We start from the raw sequence: 22,308 nt of genomic DNA, 5'->3' as shown, positions 1-22,308 counted from the left end.
GTATAGGGGCAGGTGCTTATGTCCAGCAGAGGCCTTGGAGGAAGGCTGATAAAGGTCCCCGGGAGAGGGTGCTCCGTGACCCAGTAGCTCCAGCACCCCCACACGCACAGGAGCAGCTGTGTGCCCTGAGTAATGTTTTCCACCCAAAGCTAACCACAGCTTTCCAATGAGACATGCCTGCCCAGAAGTGGGCTCCTCCCCAGATGTGGGTGTCAGAACACTGAAGCCTTCTGGAATCCCTCTGAAGCCTCCAGAGCTGTTCCAACAAGAGAAACAGTCCTAAAAGATCATCTGTTCTGACAAAGAAAGAAAAGGACGGGACAGAAAACAGGAGAGGATAAAAGAGAAGGAGGGAGCAGGGGAAGGAGGGAGAAGCAGGGAGAGGAACTAGAAGGAAGGAAGGAAAAAGGAGAAAAAAGACCATCCCCACAGACAGACAGCAGTGCTTACACATACATGCTCACAAGCCCCATCTTGTGATTGGCCCCTGGGGGGCTTGCCAAGTGCTAAACGCTGTCACTTGTCAGCAGCGCTGTGGGTTTCATAACTGCAAACCCCCAGGGGCAGTGGAGTGCAGAGCCCAGGGGCAGTCTTCCAGGCTCACCCACTCATCTCCCAGAGCCTGCTGCCTAAGAAAGCTCCCACAGCCCCTTTCTCCCCCAGGCAGTGCCCAGAGCCAGTGAGGGGTGTCCCCTCAGAGGGGTCGAGCTACAACCAGGTAGCACCCCACCTCCAGACTTAGGTGAACTGAGCATGCAGTGCTCCAACCGTCTCCTCTTTCATACTCTACAGCAGTGGGCCCCAACCGTTTTGGCACCAGGGACTGGTTTTCAAGGAGGACAATGTTTCCACAGCCGGGGCGTAGCGGGGGATGCAAGTGACTGACGCAGCTGTAAATACAGGTGGAGCTTTGCTCACTACCGGTCACTCTCCTGCTGTGCAGCCCAGTTCCTAACAGGCCACAGACAGATACTGGTCTGTGGCCCAAGGGATGGGGACCCCTGCTCTACAGTGAAAGGAACCTATCAGAATCTGAGCAAGCTTAAAGGGGACCAGAAAGAGAGGTGAGTGCAAGGGGCACACAGGGAGACGTGGGGGCTCCAGGGGCAGGCAGTGTGGTGGGAGCCAGGAGTCCCAAGTCCATGTAAGGAGGGGGCACTATCTGAGGAGACTTTAAACAAAGTAAAATCAGCAGCCATCCCACCTCTCATCACCCATGACCGGGATCAAGTGCAGCTCCTCCAGCCCAGCCATATTATGCGGTGCCCTCTGCCAAGCATAAGCATGCCTTCCTCCTCATTTCACCTTGCTTCAAGGGCGCTACACGTGGGCCTTATTTAAAGCTGCTTCCAAGAAAGAAGAAACTCACACAGGACAACACTGCAGAGCCCACCAAGCCCAAAGCCCTCAAGTTTCCGACCAACTCCTGCCTGCAAACAGGCAGCTTCCGTGATATCGCCATCTGCCAGGTCAATGGCCCTGACTGTTGGGGCAGACCGCGTCATCAGAGCTGGGATGCTCCCCAGAGGACGAGCAGCCTGGCTGGACACGAGCCCTGGCGGCCTCACAAGAAATTCATTTGGGAATGAAAACATGAGGGACCTGGGGAAGCCCCGCAGCATGGTTCCAAACAGGCGACACGGACACAGGCACGGTGGGCATAGTCTCCACAGACAGCGGCCAGCAATCCCTCCATCCAGCCACACCTGCCACGAGACTCCAGCTGAATCTGGGCGGCTCTGTGTGGCTCTGACCAGCAGTGACACTGTGCCAATCCCGGGCCTGGCCCTTAGGAAGTCTGGAGGATTCTGCTTTGCTTGCTTGGAGCCCCGTCGCCCTGCTGTGCGGATGCCCAGGTGCTCCTGCTGGGGACAGAGAACACACGAGGGGCTCTGGAGGAGACACCGTTGTGCACAGGCCCCCGATGAAGAGCTGAGATGCCCCTGCTGACAATGCCAGGGTGCCAGCCCAGCCACTGGCTGAATGCTGGCACAGGAATGACCCCCAACACCTCATGGAACAAAAACAACTGCCCAGGCGACCCATGAAACGGGGAGAAACAAAAAACTGCTGATGGTTCAAGCCACTAAGCGCTGAGATGGTTGGCTGACAGAGAGAGATAACTGATACAGATGGTAAAACTGTAAAGAAAAGGGAATGATTCATGAAAAATTTCAGGGTAACAGTTCTCTCTGGATGGGAGGAGGCGCAATCAGGGGTGTTCTAAGATACTGGAAGCTCTCTGTTTCTTTATCTGGATTCACCTAGATTATATAAACCTGTGCATTTCATATGCTTTTATAAAAGAACATTTTTCAACATTTAACGATATCTGTAATAAGAAAGAAGCAAGGTACAGGTGCCACACTCAGTCCCATGCAGAGACGGGGTCGTTTCCAACTGTGCTCCAGGCCACTCTGGTCCGGGCTACCCTGAGGAGGGGAAAGGGTCTCGAAGGCTGACAGGAGTGCAGGGGGTGCAGGGGGGTCGGTGGCACCAGAGAAAATACAATCCATCTCATTTGCTTTTCAGATCCAAAACATGTGCAAAAAGACTGCTGAGGTGAGGAAGGTTTCTCACTGTGTCAGGAAATTCACGCTACTCAGTTCAATGAAACCTGAATCCCAGACCCCCCAGTATCAACAAAACAGCATCTATGGAGTGTCCTCAACATGGCACAGTCCAATCACCTCAAAATTAAGAGCATGGCTACCCTGGGCACCAAGTTCCACCCTGCTACCTCCAAGGGTAAGGACCTAAGAGGCAGTTCAGCACCATGCAGGCAGCAGAGCCTCGGGTCAAGCCAAGCAGGGCCAAATCCAGGGCCTGGACCCACCACACCAGCTGGTGACGACCTTCTCTTGCATACTGGAACCAATGGAACTACTTCCCATGTTTGTTACAGGATCCAATTGGGTAATGTAAGCAAAGGGCCTGCCCAGTGCCTGGCACGTGGTAAGCACTCAGCGAATGATTGCTACCAGGAAACAGATGCAGACTACATATATTTTTAGGCCGAAGACTACATCAGATGGTTTCCACATTATCTTTTCATGCTGGGCACCTCAAGTGTACTTGGTGACTTGAACCTTGTTTAGACGTTGTAATAATCTCATTACTCCTTCTAAATGTAATCTGGAAAAATCCCAGAGCCCAACTAACATTAAGAGATGAGAGGATACTGGATAAGAACAAGTAAGAGCGATTTTCTCTGTCAGGGAAGCACTTTATATCAAACAACTGTCTGGTAAACCCCAAATGTACTTCCAGATGACTGGCCTGCCCAAAGCTCTGAGTGGGTCCACAGAGCACCGCTCTATCTCAGAGTCGAATGGGCACCTGTCAAACATGAAATATTACCCAGGTTATCAGCACTAAACTGCAGGCAGGATTTCCAAACTGTGGCACATAGGGAAGCCATTAAGCCAGGAAACAACTGGCCAATCACCAGATGCCGATCTAAATGAACCACAGTCCCTGGCTCCTAGAAGTTGTGCCAGCTACAGGCCTGGACACAACACAGCCATCCAGAGGCCTGGAGGCATCTGAGAGCAGTGACAAGGATCAGCATTCCTGATTTTCTAGAAATACTGGTGGCTCCTGGACACAACTTGGCATACACAAACTTGGGCCAAGGAAACGGAAGTTCACAGCAGGCCAGCCCTGCAAACGTGAAACCTCCCTGCCCAACCCCACCAACCTACCTGGTGTGACAACCCGTCCCTTTTCAGTGCAATGTGACAGAGAAGCAAATATCAACAGGCAACATGACAGAGAAGCAAATATCAACAAAACCAGCCCTATGGAACTTGCCTCCTTGCCCAGCAAATACAGCTCTTCTATTAAGCTTGTGTTTCTCAAACTTTTAGAATCAATTTCCACTTTATATAAACCCACAAACCTGACTCAGCCCTTCCCAACAGCCCCCAAATGCTTTATCTTCTACTGAGTAATGGCCCCTACCCTGAAAATCACTGCTTCCTTCTATATAACGCTCCCTGCCAAGGTTTAGTACTGTTTTCTCTGCTGAATTTGTGTTATAAAGAAAAACAATGAAAAAAACACTGATTTTTAAATCTAAAAATAATGTCTAAATATAAAATTAAATGTGACACTGATGTTGCTTTTCAAACTATACAACTTCCACGACCTCTAAGATTTAACCATGCTTCTGAAAGAGGGAGTGGACACCCGTCTCCCTGACCCCACCGCTCTAGGAATGTGTCTGGGCAGGAAGGGCTGGCTGAGCCTGCAGAAAGCAGTCCTGTATCCCAGCACCTGTGGCAGTTTAGAACCCACTGTACCAGTATGTGCAGATCAAGGGCCTTGCTACCAAAAAGACAACATCAGAACATGGGGGACATGCGTGGGGTCTGATCATTCTCTGTCCAGTACTCCCTGAGGGTGGTGGCACGTGGACACACCCTGAAATTACACCTGTACATGTCTTCTCCTATGAAGTTTAATAAATTTACTGCTGGGCTTCCTGGTGGCTCAATGGTGAAGAAACCGCCTGCCAATGCAGGAGACGTGGATTTGATCCCTGATCCAGGAAGATCCCACATGCTGCAGAACAACTAAGCCCGTGCGCCACAACTACTGAGCCTGTGCACCGGAGCCGGGGAGCGGCAACTACTGAGCCTGTGCTCCGGAGCCCGGGAGCCGCAACTACTGAGCCTGTGCTCCGGAGCCCGGGAGCCACAACTACTGAGCCTGTGCTCTGGAGCCGGGGAGCCACAACTACTGAAGCCCACACAGCCTAGAGCCTGTGCTCTGCAACAAAAGAAGCCACCGCAATGAGAAGCAGCACACTGCTACTAGAGGGCAGCCCCCGCTCATCACAACTAGAGAAAAAGCCCACACAGCAATGAAGACCCAACACAGCTAAAAATAAATAAACACAATTTTTTAATTTAAAAATTAATTAAAAATAAAAATTACTTTTTAAAATTAATTATAAATAAATAAATAATATATTCATCGCTGGGTGGGCAGACTTCTTGTTTCTTCCTTACAGCTGTTTACAACACCTAGGACCTTGCTCTCAAATCAAGTTGGGGAATAGGCCTGGTATAGAACAGATTTTGGAGAAGGCAATGGCACCCCACTCCAGTACTCTTGCCTGGAAAATCCCACGGACAGAGGAGCCTGGTAGGCTGCAGTCCATGGGGTCGCTAAGAGTCAGACACGACCGAGCGACTTCACTTTCACTTTTCACTTTCACTTTTCACTTTCATGTATTGGAGAAGGAAATGGCAACCCACTCCAGTGTTCTTGCCTGGAGAATCCCAGGGACGGGGGAGCCTGGTGGGCTGCCGTCTATGGGGTCGCACAGAGTCAGACACAACTGAAGCGACTTAGCAGCAGCAGCAGAACAGATTTCTGGCCGTGTGGAATATGACTGATTCAAGGTCAAAGTATTGTGTGGACCCTTACAAACTGATCATTGTACTTTTGGTGCTTGCTACTGAAAAACTAACAGATAAAGCCACTATGAAAAGTGAACTCTTAATCACAGTCTTTTAATCACAACAGCAGCAATATGTATTTGAGAATCAGTTCTATGCGTGTGAATGAGAAATCTCCCCTAAAATACAGAAGCTCTGTGGTGCGATACAGCTGCCCATATACTTACTGTACTCCCCTCTGGGGTCCTCCATCCATAAATCAGGAAACAGATATAAACAGAGACTAAACAATCACACACACATTTAATGAGTGCTTACTCTGTGCTCACCTTAGGGGCAGTATTCCCACTTTGAGCCTAGTGGGGAAGACAGATAATAAATCAATACACTACATAAATGTCACATACTCAGTGCTGTGAAGAAAACCAAAAAAAGCCGAGGCTATTAACCAGTAAAGGGTCAAGGAGGAGCTCTCTGAGGAGGTGACATTGAAGCAAAGACCTGGATGAAGTGAAGAGCGAGCCATGCCACCATAAGCCTGGGGACGATTACAGACATAAGGAAGGGCAAAAGCAAAGGTCTGGAGACAGACGTTACTTGGCCAAAGGGGCCAGAGTGCCTGAAAAGGGGAAGGGAGCAGGAGGGTGAGAGGCACCAAGGTTGGCAACAGTAGAGGCTGAGATCGCCCAGGGTTTCAGAGGCAAGTCAGGCTTTGGAGTTCCTTCTAAGTAGGCTAGTATGCCCTGGGGGTGCGGTGAGGCTGAGAACAGAAGAGTGACTACAAGGAGGTAAGTGTGATGGACACACGAACACCAGGAGAGAAGCCAGAGAGGAAGGTGGCCTCCAACAAGGTGTAGGCGGAAAGGTGAGAAGTAGTCGGATTAGGGATATGTCTTGGTGACGCCAACAGAAAGGCTGACCAAGTAAGATGTCGGTTGTGAGAAAAGAAAGGAGTCAAGGATGACACCAAAATTTTTAGCCTGAGAAACTGGCCAAGTGGTGGTGTCATTTACCGAGGTGAGGAATTGATGGTGGGAGTAAAGGATTAGTGAGGGGAAAGCAAGTAGAGAGAGTGGTGAGAAATGCAGGTGGAGGGACAGGCTGGAGGCCACGCCCGTCACGCCAGGACTCAGCCTCATCCCCAGCCCATGGGGGTCATGCCAGATTTAAGCAAGAGGGCCACAGTTAGACTCACATTTCTGAAAGGTCACTCTGGCTGCATGAGTGTGGAGCGGCCGAAAGGGCAAGAGCAGAAGCAGAAAAACAACTCAGGAAGTCCTGCAGCGCTGGTCCCGCAGGACATGAGGAATGGGGCAGTGTTACCCCCAGGCTGGCGCCAGATGAGGCTGACTGGTGCCCAGAACCCAACACACTCACTGTGGGTCTTGCTGAGCAGCATGTGCAAGCAGTCCTCCTGTTGAATATCAGCATCCTTTGAAAGCTTTAAGTATCTCAGCATCCCTTACCATTTAGTACCCAACCCTGCCCGGGAGAAGCTGGGCGATGCTATTTGTCCACGACCACATCCCAGGCTGAGAATTCCGACCTCTTACTCACATTTCAAAGAAAATGCCCACAACTCTGGAGGGACGTACAAGAACCTGGTAACGGAGATGCCCTCACAGCAGCAGGGGAAGGATGGAAAGGAGTTACACTCTTCACTCTTGCATCCTGTCCGGGTTTTTCTGTTTTATTTTACCACTTGTGAATGTTATCGATTAAAATATTAAAACCGAGAAAGTAAAACACAGACGGAAGGAGTGGAGAAAGAAGAAAAGAGAGAAAAAAAATGTCCACAAAGTCAGAGCTTCTTCGCTTTCTCTTAACCATAACCTTTCAGACATTTTCTGCAAGACCTGGTGACTGAAAACTTCTCAAAAGCAAAAAATTTCTCATAAGGGAAATGGAACATTATGGTAATTTGCACAAAGACTGTATCACTTGGGAAAACTTGATAAGCAAAAATTCCTTAAAGGGACAAAATGGAAAATCCCCAAGAAGAGCAGCTGGTGGCCTTTTCCAGACTCGGATGAACCCCTCTGACTCTGCGACGGCCCTGAAGGCCTCTCCCGGGAGTCACACACACAATTCAGCACGCGACTTCAGGGAGCTGGCTCCACCGACCTGGTTAGAACTCCTGCCTTGGAATCCAGCCAAAGCTAGTCAAGTCCCTCGGGCAAGACTACTTAAATCTCTGCACCTCAGTTTCCTTTCTGTGAAACAGGGATGGTACTAAAAGTGTCCACTTCACAAAGCTGCTGTTGGCCATCACTGTTATTATACATAAACCCAGGCCAGCAACATCAATCTGTAACAGGAAAGCGGGGAACGCAACGCTCGCCTCCCTTCCCTATTGTCTAAAAACGGACATAGGGACTTCCCTGGTGGTCTAGTAGCTAAGATTCCGTGCTCCCAATGCAGGGGGCCAAGTTTGATCCCTGGTCAGGGAACTAGATCACACATGCCACAACTAACAATTTGCATGCTGCAATAAAACATCCTGTGTGCTTCAATTAAGACTCGGCGCAGCCAAATAAAAATTTTTTTAAATAAATTTAAAATAATAAAAACAAAAATGGATGTAAAATCTCATCAGTAAGCCAGGTACCCATGAGAGATAAAGCTTCAACCTGAAAAAAGATCAGAAAAGGGCCCTGCAAACTGCAATACTTCTTCTACTCAATAGTAACCAGAAGGCAAGGCACAGGTACTTTGTACTTAACAACAAAAGCCACCTTGTTTTCTACAAAGAACATGATGATTTTGGAGGAGCAAAGCAGCTTTCATCGAGAAAGAAGATAAAACATAACAATTCCAAAGTAAGGATTAGTCGTCCCATGATACTAGTTAAGACCAAGAATCCAAAATAAAGAAAGAAGTAAGTTGAATACTATTAATAATTACTGGACTTCTGTGGTGGCTCAGAGGTTAAAGCGTCTGCCTGCAATGAAGGAGACCTGGGTTCAATCCCTGGGTCGGGAAGATCCCCTGGAGAAGGAAATGGCAACCCACTCCAGTATTCAATCCAATAATTACTAGGAGGTAGATGTATGTATCAATGTAACACGTGATTTTCATGTGACTGACTTTTTCTGGGTTTGTTTTCTCATTAGGATTAGTGACTTCGAAGGTCCCTTCTACTGTTCAGATTTAATAAATGTTGAGTAAATGATTTCATTAATAAGACTGAAGATTACAAATGCATGCATTTGAAGTATAACAGATACCATGTGAATGACAATAAAAATGACATATTTACCTAGCACCTAGTTTTTTTTTTTTTAATCTAAAACTTTACTTATATTGGAAATAAGATTTCCAACTAGGAACAGGAACCATATAGGACATGAACATCAACTATGAACTATATACTTGGACTTCCCTGACAGCTCAGTTGGTAAAGAATCCGCCTGCAACTCAGGAGACTCTAGTATGATTCCTGGGTCAGGAAGATCCACTGGAAAAGGGATACGCTACCCACTCCAGTATTCTTGGGCTTCCCTTGTGGCTCAGCTGGTAAAGAATCCACCTGCAATGTGGGAGACCCGGGTTCAGTCCCTGGGTTGGGAAGATCCCCTGGAGAAGGGAAAGGTGACATGAACATCAACTATGAACTATATACTAATATCTATGACCTATATAAGCTGACCTCAAACTGTACATTCACTATTCCATATAGGATTAAACTGAAGTTAATATTTGGTAAAACTTGACTGGGAAAAACTAAGAGTAAGGATATTTTAGAGAAGTATTTTCAGACACCTCAAAAACTTAAGACAGGCCTGGACAAAAAGTGGCCAAGAATTCAGTGCCTCTACTTCTAAGGATTTCTTCAAACTGTTAGGCTCCTCAGATGCAGATGCTGAGTGCTGCTCCAGAAGACAGCGATGTTTGGACTGCAGCCCTGGGAGGATAAGAAGCAGCTCACCCCGAGCTGGCCCTGAAGAAACAGTGCAGCCGGCCTCCTGCCCCTCCACCCAGCACCTGCAGCAGCATGAATCAGCAAAGCTGCTGGAAGCCTTTTAACGAATGACTTGCAACCCTGGTGGTTTTTCAGCCAGCCCCTTTTGAAGTGCAAGCTTCTGAGAGAAACTTAGAAACCACCCTAAGCACTGCCTGGTTGCTGGTCTGAGGGCAGGCAGGGCAAGAGACAGATAGAGACACAGAAAGAGAGACAGACAGAGCACCTGCAAGGCCATGTAAGGAAGCAGGTCAGTCCCAAGGGGCCACTTAATGGGACCATGATGAGAAAGCGACGGTACCCGAACTTAATTCTTAAGGGCATGAAAGACAGGTCAGAAACCTAAATGTTCTGTCTCATTCACATTTCTACCCTTATATTCTCAACTTCCCAAATGCAAATATAAACTGGGGGGAAAATATTTACAGCCTATATGGGAAATAAGGGTTAGCAGTCCCAAAATATAAAGAACTTTAATCAAATGAAAACATATGTCCACACAAAGCTTGTAGACAAATGTTCACAGCAGCATTATTCAGAACAGTCAAAAGGTCAAAGCAGGACTTCCCTGGTCATCCAGAGGTCAAGAATCCACCTGCCAATGCAGGGGACACAGGTTCGCTCTCTGGTCTAGAAAGATTACACATGCTGTGGGACCGCCAAGCCTGTGCACCACAACTACGGAGCCCATGTGCTGCAACTCCTGAAGCCCACATGTCCCAGAGCCCATGCGCCACAGGAGAAGCCGCTGCAATGAGGAGCCTGCACAGCAACTACAGGGTAGTCCCTGCTCGCTGCAACCAGAGGAAGCCACGTGCAGCCACGAAGACTTAGCACAGTCAAAAATTAACTTTTTAAAAAAGGTCACAACAGTCCAAATGTCCATCAACTAATGAATAAGTAAATAAAATGCAGCATGCAGAAAATTATTTGATAATAAGAAAGTACTGATACGTGCTACAATTTGAATTGGACCTTGAAAATATCGTGCTATGTGAAAGAAGCCAGACACAAAAGACTAAAATGCATGATTCCATTTATACAAAATGCCTAGAATACACAAATCCATAATGATAGAAATGGTTGCTTTGGGCTGGGGGAGACAGAGGTAAATGGGGAATGACTGCTAATGGGTGGCAGGTGTCTCCTGGGGATGATGACAATGTTCTGGTTGTGACAGTTGCACAACTCTGTGAATAAACTAAAAGCCACTGAATTGTGCACTTAAAATAGGTGAATTGTATGGTATGTGACTATCTCAATAAAGCTGTTATTAAAAATTAAACAGCAAGAAAAAAATCTTGTAACAGAAAAACAAGCCAAAGAAATGAACAGGAAATTCACAAATGGTGGCAAAGATCGAAAAGACTGAGTTTCTACTCTGGTCCAGAGCATGTCCCCAGCGAGCAGGAGCAGAAAGTGGTACACTGTGTCAGGCTGCAGCCTGTCAACACCAATGCAGATTCTAAATGTGCTCATCGGTTAGGTACAAATTAAAAATGCCTAGATATGAGTAACTGACCAGAGAGCCCACCATGCGGAGGCTACGATTTCCCAGCCTGATGAGGTATTACCCAGCTGTAAGGAAATAGTGACTCCTGGTAAAGGACTGTGGGACTGGGTCCAGAGAAAACAGAGCTGTGCTAATAATAAGTCCCACTATGCTGAACACTTGAGGGGAGGTTACTGGCAAGAGAAATACTTGGCTCGCTATTTCCCAAGGGCAGTGACACGTGGGGCGCACAAGTCCAACAGCAGCCACTAGGGAGAAACTGGAATAGCTGCCGGGGCAACCTGCCTGCAGAGTGTTTCCTACATATACAGCCTCATCAAATGTTCACACTAATTCTTTGGGAGAGTAGTAATATGATCACCCTCACTGTGCAGATGAGCAAAATAAGGCTTAGAGAAGTTGTCATTCCACCCAGGTCTCAATGACATGGCCCGGATCCAAGGCCAAAGCCCACCACACTCTCTGAGGTGTGCTCTTTTCACTTTAAACAGGGACAAAACGCCCATGGACAGACACGGTACTCTTCACTCACTGGATCCTCAGTCTGTCCCAAAAGGGCAAATTCTCGGCCATTAACTGGCAACTCCCTTTCTTTATACTAATTAGTGTTACAAAACATGTTATATATTTTTTCAAAAAGTCAGAAATGAGTGGTGTTAAGTCTTAGTTCTGATCTTCAGTTTGCAACTGCCAAATGAAACATAAAATTGAAACTCTGAAGCATCTTAATTTCTGAAAGCATGGCACACCAGGTAGGGGCTTCCCTGATGGCTCAGTGGTAAAGAATCCACCTGCCAACGCAGGAGACCTGGGTTTGCTCCCTGGGTCAAGAAGATCCCCTGGAGAAGGAAAATAGCAACTCACCCCAATATTCTTGCTGGGGAAATCCCATGGACAGAGGAGCCTGGTGGGCAGTCCATGGGGTCATAAAAGAGTCAGACATGAATTAGCAAGTAAACAACAACACAGCATACCAGGTACCCCGACTGACTCTCACGACACAGGGCTACAAATGCTGAAGAAAAACTGTATGACATCTGTTAAAATGCATCAAAGAACTGGCAAATCAACAAGGAAGACTGACAGGTCAAACAAACTTAAGCAAAGGCTGGAATTCAGATAGCAAGCGGAGCTTTGAGGGTGAGCAGCAAGGGCATCTGCAGAACTGGGCAAGCTCAAGTTCTCCCCCTGTCCCCAAAAAGGGAGGTCCCTCCAGAATAAAGCTGGGTCCCAAAGGGTTATACCTTAGTGGAAAGAAAATGGCACAGAAAACAGCCCATATCAAATCAAGGCACCAGATGGAGAGGTGTACAATTCCTCTGGGAGAGTCTGTAACCACTAGATGGCCCCCCATGGACTACAGCCCAAAGTCATACACTGTAAAAGATACATGAAGGTAGATAAAAAGTGATCCCAAAATGAAAGTATTTGATGCGAGGAGGGAGGACCAACTAAAATAGTAAATAAGAAATAAGTGTATCTAGGGTCTTCCCTGGTGGTCCAGTAGTCAAGAATCTGTCTGGCAATGCAAGAGTCACCAGTTTGGTCCCCAGTCTGGGAAGACCCCACATGCCACAGAGCAGCTGAGCCGGGGCACCACAATGACTTAGCTCATGGGCCTAGTGCCTGCGCTCAGCAGCAACAGAAGCGGCGACAGGAAGAGCAACCCCTGCTCACCACAACCAGAGAGAGTCCATGCAGCAGCCAAGACCCAGCACAACCAAAACATAAAAGAGCCAAACTACACACCCATGGAATAAAAGCTGAGGAGGGAGTATCAGGAACTAAAGTGTGATAAGGCCCTAACTGCTTGGGAGAAAAGTGCAAAGACACTGACTAAAGTTTCCCTGGTAGCTCAGTTGATAAAGAATCTACCTGCTATGCAGGAGACCCTGTTTTGATTCCTGGGTCAGGAAGATCTGCTGGAGAAGGGATAGGCTACCCACTCCAGTATTCTTGGGCTTCCCTTGGGGCTTAGCTGGTAAAGAATCCACCTGCAATGCGGGAGACCTGGGTTTGATCCCTGGGTTGGAAAGATTGCCTGGGGAAGGGAATGGCTACCGACTCCAGTATTCTGGCCTGGAGAATTCCGTGGACTGTATAGTTCATGGGGTTGCAAAGAGTCGGACACAACTGAGCGAACTTCACTTCACAAAATCAGAAACTGGCAAGTCATGTAAATTGAGAGATATGCCATGTTCATGAATCAGAAGATCAATGTCATATAAACATCACCTCTATCCAATCTGACATGTAATAAATTCAATTCTAATAAAATTCAAAGTGATTCTAATAAAAGACTCCAACAATTTTTATGGAATTTGATAAACATAATCCAAAATGAAGACAGTAGAAAGCCAAAACCTTACCAGATACCAAGAATTGTTATATAAGAACTGAGAGGGACTTTCCTGGTGGCCCAGTGGCTTAAGACTCCCGCTCCCAATGCAGGGAACCTGGGTTCAATCCTTCGTCAGGGAACTAGATCCCACATGCTGTAACTAAGAGTTTGTAAGCTGCAAGTAAAGATCCCGTGTGCCACAACTAGAAGATCAGAGATTCTGTGCGCTGCATCTAAGACCTGGTGCAGCCAAATAAATAAACAAAAAATAGAAAAAAGTAAAAGAACTGAGAAATTAAATCGGTGGGATATTGGCACACAGACAGAGAGAGATGGTGAAGAGCCCAGAAATAGACCCACACGTGTGTGGACACTTGATGTATGATAGTGGTTACTGGTGACTTTAAAGATCCACAAAAAAGCAATGTATTTTTCAATACATAGTACAGGCTTAATGTGATGTGCTTATTTAAAAAAAGGAAAAAATTATCTCCTATCTCAAACCATATACAAAAATTATTATGAACAGACTAAAGACTTTAGAGTAAAAGGTTAAGAATCATAAAACATTTGGAAGACAATACATGGGGAAATATCTTTATAAACTTGAAGCAGGGAGGAAGTTCTTAAAAAGAAATAAGTGCAAACTATTAAGAAAAAGTTAATAAATGACATTAAAACTAAGAATTTCTGTTCATTAAAAAAACTAGAGTGACAAGACAAGCCACAAACTGGAAGTGGATAGTTTCAACACATCTAACTGACAAAAGATTAATATCAAAACAAAAAAAAGGGAGAAAAAAAGTCTCCATATAATAAAAAGACAACTCAATAAAACAATGAGCAAAAAGGTTTAAGCCATTTTTTCAGAGAAGCTGAAAGCTGAATGATCCATTAGTGCATGAAGAGATGCTCAACCCACTAAAATCCATGAAGATGCAAATCAAAACCACGTGAGGTATCACTGAGCTTCCAACAGATTAGTAAAAAGTTTTAAATCTGATGATACCATTGTTCGGAGGATATGAAGCAGGCAGAATTGTCAGCTGAGTAAACTGGGGAAACCACTCTGGAAACAACTTGGTATTACTGTATTTAGTCAAACTGAAGATGCACATACCCTAGGATTCAGTCCTCCTCCATGGGGTGTATCCTGACAGGCTGCACACACGTGCCCCAGGAACGGTCACAGTATCACTGTCTGTCTCAGCAAAATACTGAAAACAAACATCCATCAACAATAGAAAGGATGCGTAAATTCTCATACAACAGGACACAACTCACCAGTGAAAACGAAACACACCTATATGCAACACGGATTAACCTCAAGAACATGTGTTAAGCAAAAAATTTAGATCACTGAGAAAAACAAGATGATGTACTGAGTCCAAAATCAGGCAAAATTAAATAATGACATTGTTTAGCACCACAAACACATGCGGTAAAACTATAAAGAAAAGCAAGAGATGGGAATTCCCTGGCGATCCAGTGGTTAAGACTTCGCACTTGCAGCGCTATGGCCTGGATTCAATCCCTGGTCAGGGAACTAAGATCCCACAAGCCATGGGGCCAAAAAAGAAAAAACACCAAAAGAAAAAAGAAAAGCAAAGCATGAACACAGTAAAAGCCAAATCCAGTGATTACGCTGGGCTGGGACTGGGACAGGATCAGGGAGGGGCACTTCAAAGGTAATAGGAACATTCTTTAGTGTCAAGGAGGTGATGGGTATATGGGTGTTCCTTGTATGCTTATCCTTCAGGTGGTATATATTCTTTTGTATCTATTCAATATTTAACAAGACAACTTACAAAATTAAACAATGTTATTTCTGACTTTAAGCCATGATTTGAAGCATTAACTTGGGCAGCTGACTTGAGTTACACTCAACCAGGAAAGTCCCTGACAGGGGCCCACCCAGCCCTGAGACTACAGAAATGAGAAATGCTTCACCACCCAGGCTCCTGAGCTGGAGACAACTTCCCACTGGGCCCTGGAGCCTTCCACTCAGGACAGGAAAGGTACTGCTTAAATGAATCAGGTCAGGAGAGGAAGTGGGGTGGGTGGGGTAGGGGGAACAGGTTCTACTGCCAGACCTTTTAAGACCAGAAGCTGAGTACATTTTTGATGTGACAATGAACCCACCAAGGCTGCTTTCAGGCTGGGTCCAGACTCTCAGCAGGAACTGCCACCTCTGAGGCTCTGCATGCTGCTCTTTAGAAACGAGTGAGCAACTCTCAACTCTAACCATGCCCTCCGCTTCCTTCCTTTGAAGCTCAAGGCTGATCTCTCCAATTCCTAACAAGCAGGTGTGAATGTAAGAGCCCTGGCTTTCTGTATGCATCTGTGACTACATCACTGAGGTCAACCGTAGGTAGCCCTCAGACTGTTAAGCTACTGATAGCCATGAGGACCTCTAAGAGTGCCAGACACCTATGCTGACACTGAACATACACGTGGAGCAACTGCTAAAAGCACTTGGTGCTAAAACGCCTACTCTTTGTGACCTCTATTATTTCAATCATTTAAAAATGTGGCTGGCAGAAGAAGTAGATTTTGGTAAATCATGGTCTCTAGGACAATATGCTTTGTGCACAAAATGTACTTGGGAGTTTTTTGCTTCCTGTGAGGTTGGAGTCCTGCCCTTTGGTGGTGTCCGTTACCCTGCCAGACACCAGGTCTGAGAACCTTTGAGCCATCCGTGTGGCACCATCCCTGGGGGAATTCCAGGGCAGTAGAGAGTGGACACCTGGTCTTTTTTGTGGCAAACTGTTCAAACTGGAGCTCTGCCCACAGAGGCTGCCCTTTTGGCATTCTAGACTGAAGGCTCAGTTTTCGTGCAACAAAATCAAGCCACCTGACACTTTAAAATGTCTTTCCTATATATACATACAGGCATGCACGTGCAAAGAAGGGCCCGGGCACAAGGACACACAGACACGGTTAACAGTCATCTGGAACAGGAACCGGGTCAGACATAAGAGGGTCACTTACTTTCCTATACTAAGCATTTTTTTCTTCCTCAACTCTGCACTTTCTTGACCCTCGTAGGAGGTTGTTGTTAGGTCATCCTCTCCTAATTAACACATAGTAACACTAGATACCAACTGTGGACTCAAAGACTAGATAAAGCATTTTACATGCATTACCTCATTAATAATTCCACCCAATAAAGCTGGTGTGAGGTCATCATTATTCCCACTACAAACCTGAGGAAACGGAGGCTTAGAGAGGTCAAGTACTCTGTCCAAAGGCACACAGCTAGTAAGTGTAAGGACCAGGTATGTTAGGCTCAAGTATCTTTGACTTAGAAGTTCATGCTTCTAACCAGCACCCCATAATCCAGAAATTTTCTGTTTTTTGTTGTCTAGTTGCTCTGTTGTGTCTGACTCTTTGCAACCCCATGGACTGTAGCCCGCCAAGCTCCTCTGTCCATGGGATTCTCCAGGCAGGAATCCTGGAGTAGTACTGCCATCTCCTTCTCCAGAGGATCTTCCTGACCCAGGGATTGATCCCATGTCTCCTGCATTGGCAGGTGGATTCTTTACCACTGAGCCACCTAGGAAGCCCATACTGTGATTACCCATGTGGCTAAGAGCGCCTTGATCCCGGGATCCATCTCCCTCATATGCACACCCTGAGCCCCCAGTGCAGTGTCTGACACAGCAGGCACAAAAAACAGTGACTGTGTAAGCAAGCCTGGACTCCCTGGACCCAAGCAACACGAACGATCCAAAGCCAGAGGAGCCTGCCTTAGGGGGCCAGGGGGCCAGGGGGCCAGGGAACACACCCCACCCTGTTCCAACAGTGAGTGGCCTTCCCTCAGGCCTAACCATCAGAGGCAGCAATCCAGTCACACTGGGAACAGAACAGGTTCTCTCAGCCAGCCTTCCCTCCAGCATTGGAACAGTCCTGATTCCTCCTTGGGTTGTACACCAGAGGCTGGGGTTTGGAGACACATTGTACAAAAATATGTATCTTTAAACATTAGAACCTTAAAAGGAATGGGTATGTGCTCCCTACTCTGTCTTTCCCTCTCTGCCATATGGAATGCACACACAATGGCAGGATCCAGAGCAGCCTGCTCAGTCCATGAGATGGAAGCCTTTGAGCAAGGAGAGCCACATGATCAATGGAACCCTGCTTCTGGATGACTGCAGAACAGAGTGAGCTACTCTCACAGTTCTGGACTGCCTACTCCCAGACTGTTAAGGGACAGGAATAAACTTCTATTTCCTTTCAGCCACTACATTTTGGAGCATTTTAGATTGTACTTAATTAAAACAAGATGTGAACGCTGCCCAGGGATTAATCTAGCATGATCTTTGTCAGTAAAATGACAACAATGTTATCAACATTCTCCTAACCAAACTAACTAGGATTTTGTCATTACTGTACACTTTTAAAGAAAAAGTTGTCTCAAAAGGGTGAGTTGAAGCACGCTGTGCCTAGAGAAGAAGGACAAACTGACCTCCTGGATTGTTTCATCTTTGAGTCTTAACAAACTTACCTCAGATTTCCAAGTAGCCCAGGCTACTCTGTTCCAACAGTTTGTCTGGGGAAACTCCAGCTTGGCTCTCCTCCTCCAGCTCATTACCTGAATCAAAGACCAAACAGAAAATCTGATGAGAACCTGCAGGATTCTAAGAGCTGCTCTTGTATCCACCAAATACAGGCAAATACAGAGCACTGAGCACTAAGTCTGGCACAAAGGCAGTGCTCAATAAATGTTACACTGGATTGTGACTGGGCTGCTGCAGGCCAGACCCTGTGCTGGACAGCTGGGACACAAAGATGAATAAACCTAGTCCCAGTCCCTACTCTCAGGAAAGCCCCCTACACTCAGGAAAGCCCCCTACACTCGGGAAAGCCTGCTGATCAAAAGACATAACACAAGATTGATAAGCAAAAGCAATGAGGCTGTGCCCAAGTAGTCTTACTGCACTAGCATTCCCCAGGGATGTCCCAGAAACCATGCTTCTCACTCCAGACCCTCACCCAGGTGACACATCCCTTCCCATAACTGTCATGACTTTTGATGGATGCTAGATCACCAATGGACAGTTCCACTTGAAAGTTTTACAGGCACTAACCACAGACATATTCAAAACAAAATATATCTTCTCTCCTTAAATCCCCTCCCTATCCTGTTCCCTATCCCACTGAGCAGCATCGCCATCCACCAGTCAAAAATTCAGAGTCAACCCTGACCTCTCCCCCAGCCCCTAAATCCCCCATCTAAGTCATCACCAACTTTGGTTAAGTCTACCGCCAACACATCTCTCCCCACCTTCTGCCTCTTATCTAACTCAAGGCCATGGTCATCTCTCACCTCCACAGTTCTAGTAGCCTCTTAACTGGCCTCCAGGCCCATTCCCTTTAATACAGTCTTCACTAGCATGATCTTTCTAATCCACAAATCTGATTCTTAAATGTGTTCTCATTAACTAAAATTGCAAGTCCACAGCTAGGTTTAAAAACTTCCCTAGGGGAGATTCCACTACAGGATCCGTGGTTGGGGAACTAAGGATGCCTCTTGCCCCATGGCTGCTTTCCCTCCCCAAACAAGACCCCGGAGGACCAAACCATACACTAGTGTCTTTCATCTCTGTCCCTAGGCAGCTTTCTCACACCTTCCATCTTCAGCTGAGAACACTCTTCCCCTTCTCTGCCTGCACTCTCCAAGAATCCTCCAGTTCTGTTTCCTGGGGAACAGAAGCCTTCCTGGATTTGCCTAAACTGAGTGAGGTGCCTCTACTCAGTGTTTCCAGTGTTTTCTGCTTTTTTTCCATCATATCAGAATTGCCTACATTGCAGTATGTCTCCCACTTGAGTTTCTGAGCTTTGGGTGATGATGATTATACAAAAAATAACAGCAACAAGCACACACAGCATTTACTTTGTGCCAGCAGGCCTTCTTAGCACTTTACACCGATTACCTCATTTAACCTTTATAATCGTTTTAGGAGGCAGATTTTATTCTCAACCATGCTTTAAGGATAAGAAAACCGAGGCACGAGGCGAGGAACCAACGTGCCTAAGGACACAGTTGGCAAGCACCAAGACAGGATTCAAATCCGGCTGCTTGGCTCCACAGCCTACACTTTTTAACCACTCACTCTATCCTCTGAACACATCAGGAGTTGAACCACCGTCTGTGGAACGAATGAATGAATGAAGGGATCTCATACAGGGGCAGTATCGGTCTCCACCACGACAAACTCCTTCTAGGCCCTCACAGGCATGTGTCCTCCAGCCCCGCCGGCCAAAGTGAGCTGCGCTGGCACCCCGCCACCTCGCGGCCTCAGAACGCCCACCCGCCGCGGCACGCGGGGTCAAGGGGCGGTGACAGCCGGGCAGCGGGGGCGGAGATGCTACCAGCTGGGGTGTCACCCAGCCCGGAGGCGACTCGCGCTCCCTCGCCGGGACGGCGAGTCCAGTCCGCCCGCCCACTATCCGCCCGCTCGCCGGGCAGCGCCCCCCTACCCATTTGTCCTGCACCCTCATGTGCGGGGTCCCCTCAGTCCGGGTTCCCGTCCCAGTCCACTTCCCTCCCCTCCCCCACACAACCGTCCCCGGCGTCCCGCCGCGTCCCATCCTCCGCCGCCTCCGCCCGACTCCTGGGACTCCCCCGGCCCCGGGTGCTTGCTGACCCTCACCTGCCATGTCCTGGACCCCACCACAGAAGGAGGTGCATCACGGCCGCGAGAAGGCCGGGGACGGCACTTCAGAGCAGACAAAGGGCGCCGCCATGTTAGACTCGGGCGGAACCGACCTCGCTGGCTTCCCGGCTGCAACTTCCGGCGCATGCGCAGTGCCCGTCCTAGGCGTAGTTCGCGGACTGGCGCATGCGCATAGTACTCCAGAAGTTCTGTAAAACAGTACTGTGCACTTAGAAATTCTCTCATTGTAACCTTTCCTTGATTTTCTGTTTCAAATGTAAAAGTAACAGCTTCTACGTATTCAGCGCTTCCTGTGTGCCAGGCACTGTGTTAACCACATTACGCGCATTATCTCAAGTCCTCTCACCATCATACGATAATATTTTTCTCCCACTTTTGAAGAAGGGAAAACGGAGTTTCAGGGTAATTGAATTGCCCGTTGTCACGCGTCTTAGAAGTGGTGAAGCAGAGATGTGAATGAACCTAGTTGTGGCATCAAAGCTGTAGGACCACAGTTATGTTTTTCTACCTTCTGAGTTACACGTATACCCCTTTCCCTGTTTAGGGGATATCCAGGATTCAGTTCCAGAGAAGGCAATGGCACCCCACTCCAGTACTCGTGCCTGGGAAAGCCCATGGATGGAGAAGCCTGATAGGCTGCAGTCCATGGGGTCGCTAAGAGTCAGACATGACTGAGCGACTTCACTTTCACTTTTCACTTTCATGCGTTGGAGAAGGAAATGGCAACCCACTCCAATGTTCTTGCCTGGAGAATCCCAGGGACGGGGGAGCCTGGTAGGCTGAAGTCTATGGGGTCGCACAGAGTCGGACACGACTGAAGTGACTTAGCAGCAGGATTCAGTTCAGTCGCTCAGTCGTGTCCGACTCTTTGCAACCCCATGAACCTCAGCACTCCAGGCCTCCCTGTCCATCACCAACTCTTGGAGTCCACCCAAACCCATGTCCATTGAGTCGGTGATGCCATCCAACCATATCTCCAATAGCATATTGGGCACCTACCGACCTGCGGAGTTCATCTTTCAGTGTCCTATCTTTTTGCCTTTTCATACTGTTCATGTGGTTCTCAAGGCAAGAATACTGAAGTGGTTTGCCATTCCCTTCTCCAGTGGACTACATTGTGTCAGACCTCTCCACCATGACCCGTGCATCTTGGGTGGCCCCACATGGCATGCCTTAAGTTTCATTGAGTTAGACAAGGCTGTGGTCCATTAGCCTGTGTGTAAATGAGGGTGCCTGAAAACAAAATTCGCCTTACAGACTTTACCAGCTCCTCTGTGGTGTCTTTCCAACTTTTCAGCACCACCAGGCCATTGACTTTTCTATTTCCTAATAATTCTCCTTTCTTCAGTTTTGACCCTGTTTATTTTCATGATCCATAATTTTAACAACACCCTTGCAACAACCTTGATCTCCTTTGCTCTCTTGTCTTTTTGTCATGTGGATTTCATAAGAATTTCAACCCTGGGTGAATCCAACTGCTCCTTTTTCCCTTTGCCAACACCTAAAGAGCCAAACACAACTGGAGAAAGTACCCAATGGGACAGACTGTTCTCTACAAATTCATGGCTTCCAGCCTTAAGAGGGACTTCAACAAATGTCAGTCTGGCCAGTTCACTGCTGCTGTCTTCACAATAACTAGAGAAACTAAAACACTCAGCAACAGTTGACTTCACCCTTTCTTTTACAGGAAAAATAATAATAGCAAATCTGATAGGAACCCTCTTGTCTTCCCAATACTAAACATGTGAAGTTTCTACTTCTGAGTCCATCTGTGTTGGATGTAGTCAATTGAGACTTGCAATCCATTCCTTTCAGAATCTAAAAAGTTAAAATTTTATTTCCCAGACTCAGTAGCAGTTAGAATCCCAGGTACAGGTAGATTCTGCCAATAAGTAAGATTTGGAAGCCATTGGCCTGCTGATGCTAGCCAATTTTTGCTGGCAAGAAAGGTCATGCAAATGTGGGGTGTTGCAGCCAGCAGTGCATGATGGCCTGTCTCCAGCTTCCTGAGTGTTCAGAAGTATATATGAGATAGGGGCCGCCAAACTCAGCATTCTGGTGCCTGGAACCAGTGTCTAGTCCCAAATCTAGAGCCATGGACACTTGCTGTGATGATGTGTTTGTTTTTTCAAGTCTTAGAAATCATGTTTTTCTTTTTTTAATGTTTATGCATTTATTTGGCTGTGCTGGATCTTCGTTGCTGGGTGGGCTCTCTCTAGTTGCAGCAAGTGGGAGCTATTCTTTGTTGTGGTGCATGAGCTTCTCATCGAGGTGGCTTCTCTTGTTGAGGAGCCCAGGCTCTAGGGCTCGTAGGCTTCAGTAGCTGCAGCTCCTGGGCTCTAGAGCACAGGTTCAATAGCTGTGGCGCATGAGCTTAGTTGCCCCGAGGCATGGACATCATGTTT

At 47.2% G+C, this 22,308-nt stretch overlaps 1 protein-coding gene across 1 annotated transcript in view; it reads right to left on the bottom strand.

Annotated features, from left to right (window-relative positions):
* The window catches only part of ZBTB17 (zinc finger and BTB domain containing 17), a 29,111-nt gene extending 9,106 nt beyond the window's left edge, over positions 1-20,005 (bottom strand). The window contains exons 1-3 of the mRNA XM_010850237.1: positions 19,880-20,005; positions 17,731-17,817; positions 1,707-1,865 (exon numbers count right to left, since the gene is read on the bottom strand). The gene's annotated coding sequence lies outside the window, so the exon portion shown is untranslated. The remainder of the gene's footprint in view (positions 1-1,706; positions 1,866-17,730; positions 17,818-19,879) is intronic.
* Positions 20,006-22,308: the final 2,303 nt, after the last annotated feature.

The sequence above is a fragment of the Bison bison genome, unplaced genomic scaffold, assembly GCF_000754665.1.
Source record: "Bison bison bison isolate TAMUID 2011002044 unplaced genomic scaffold, Bison_UMD1.0 scf7180017864289, whole genome shotgun sequence".
Lineage (NCBI taxonomy): Eukaryota > Metazoa > Chordata > Mammalia > Artiodactyla > Bovidae > Bison > Bison bison.
Note: the sequence above shows the minus strand (reverse complement) of the source record. Positions and strands in the feature narration are given on the sequence as shown.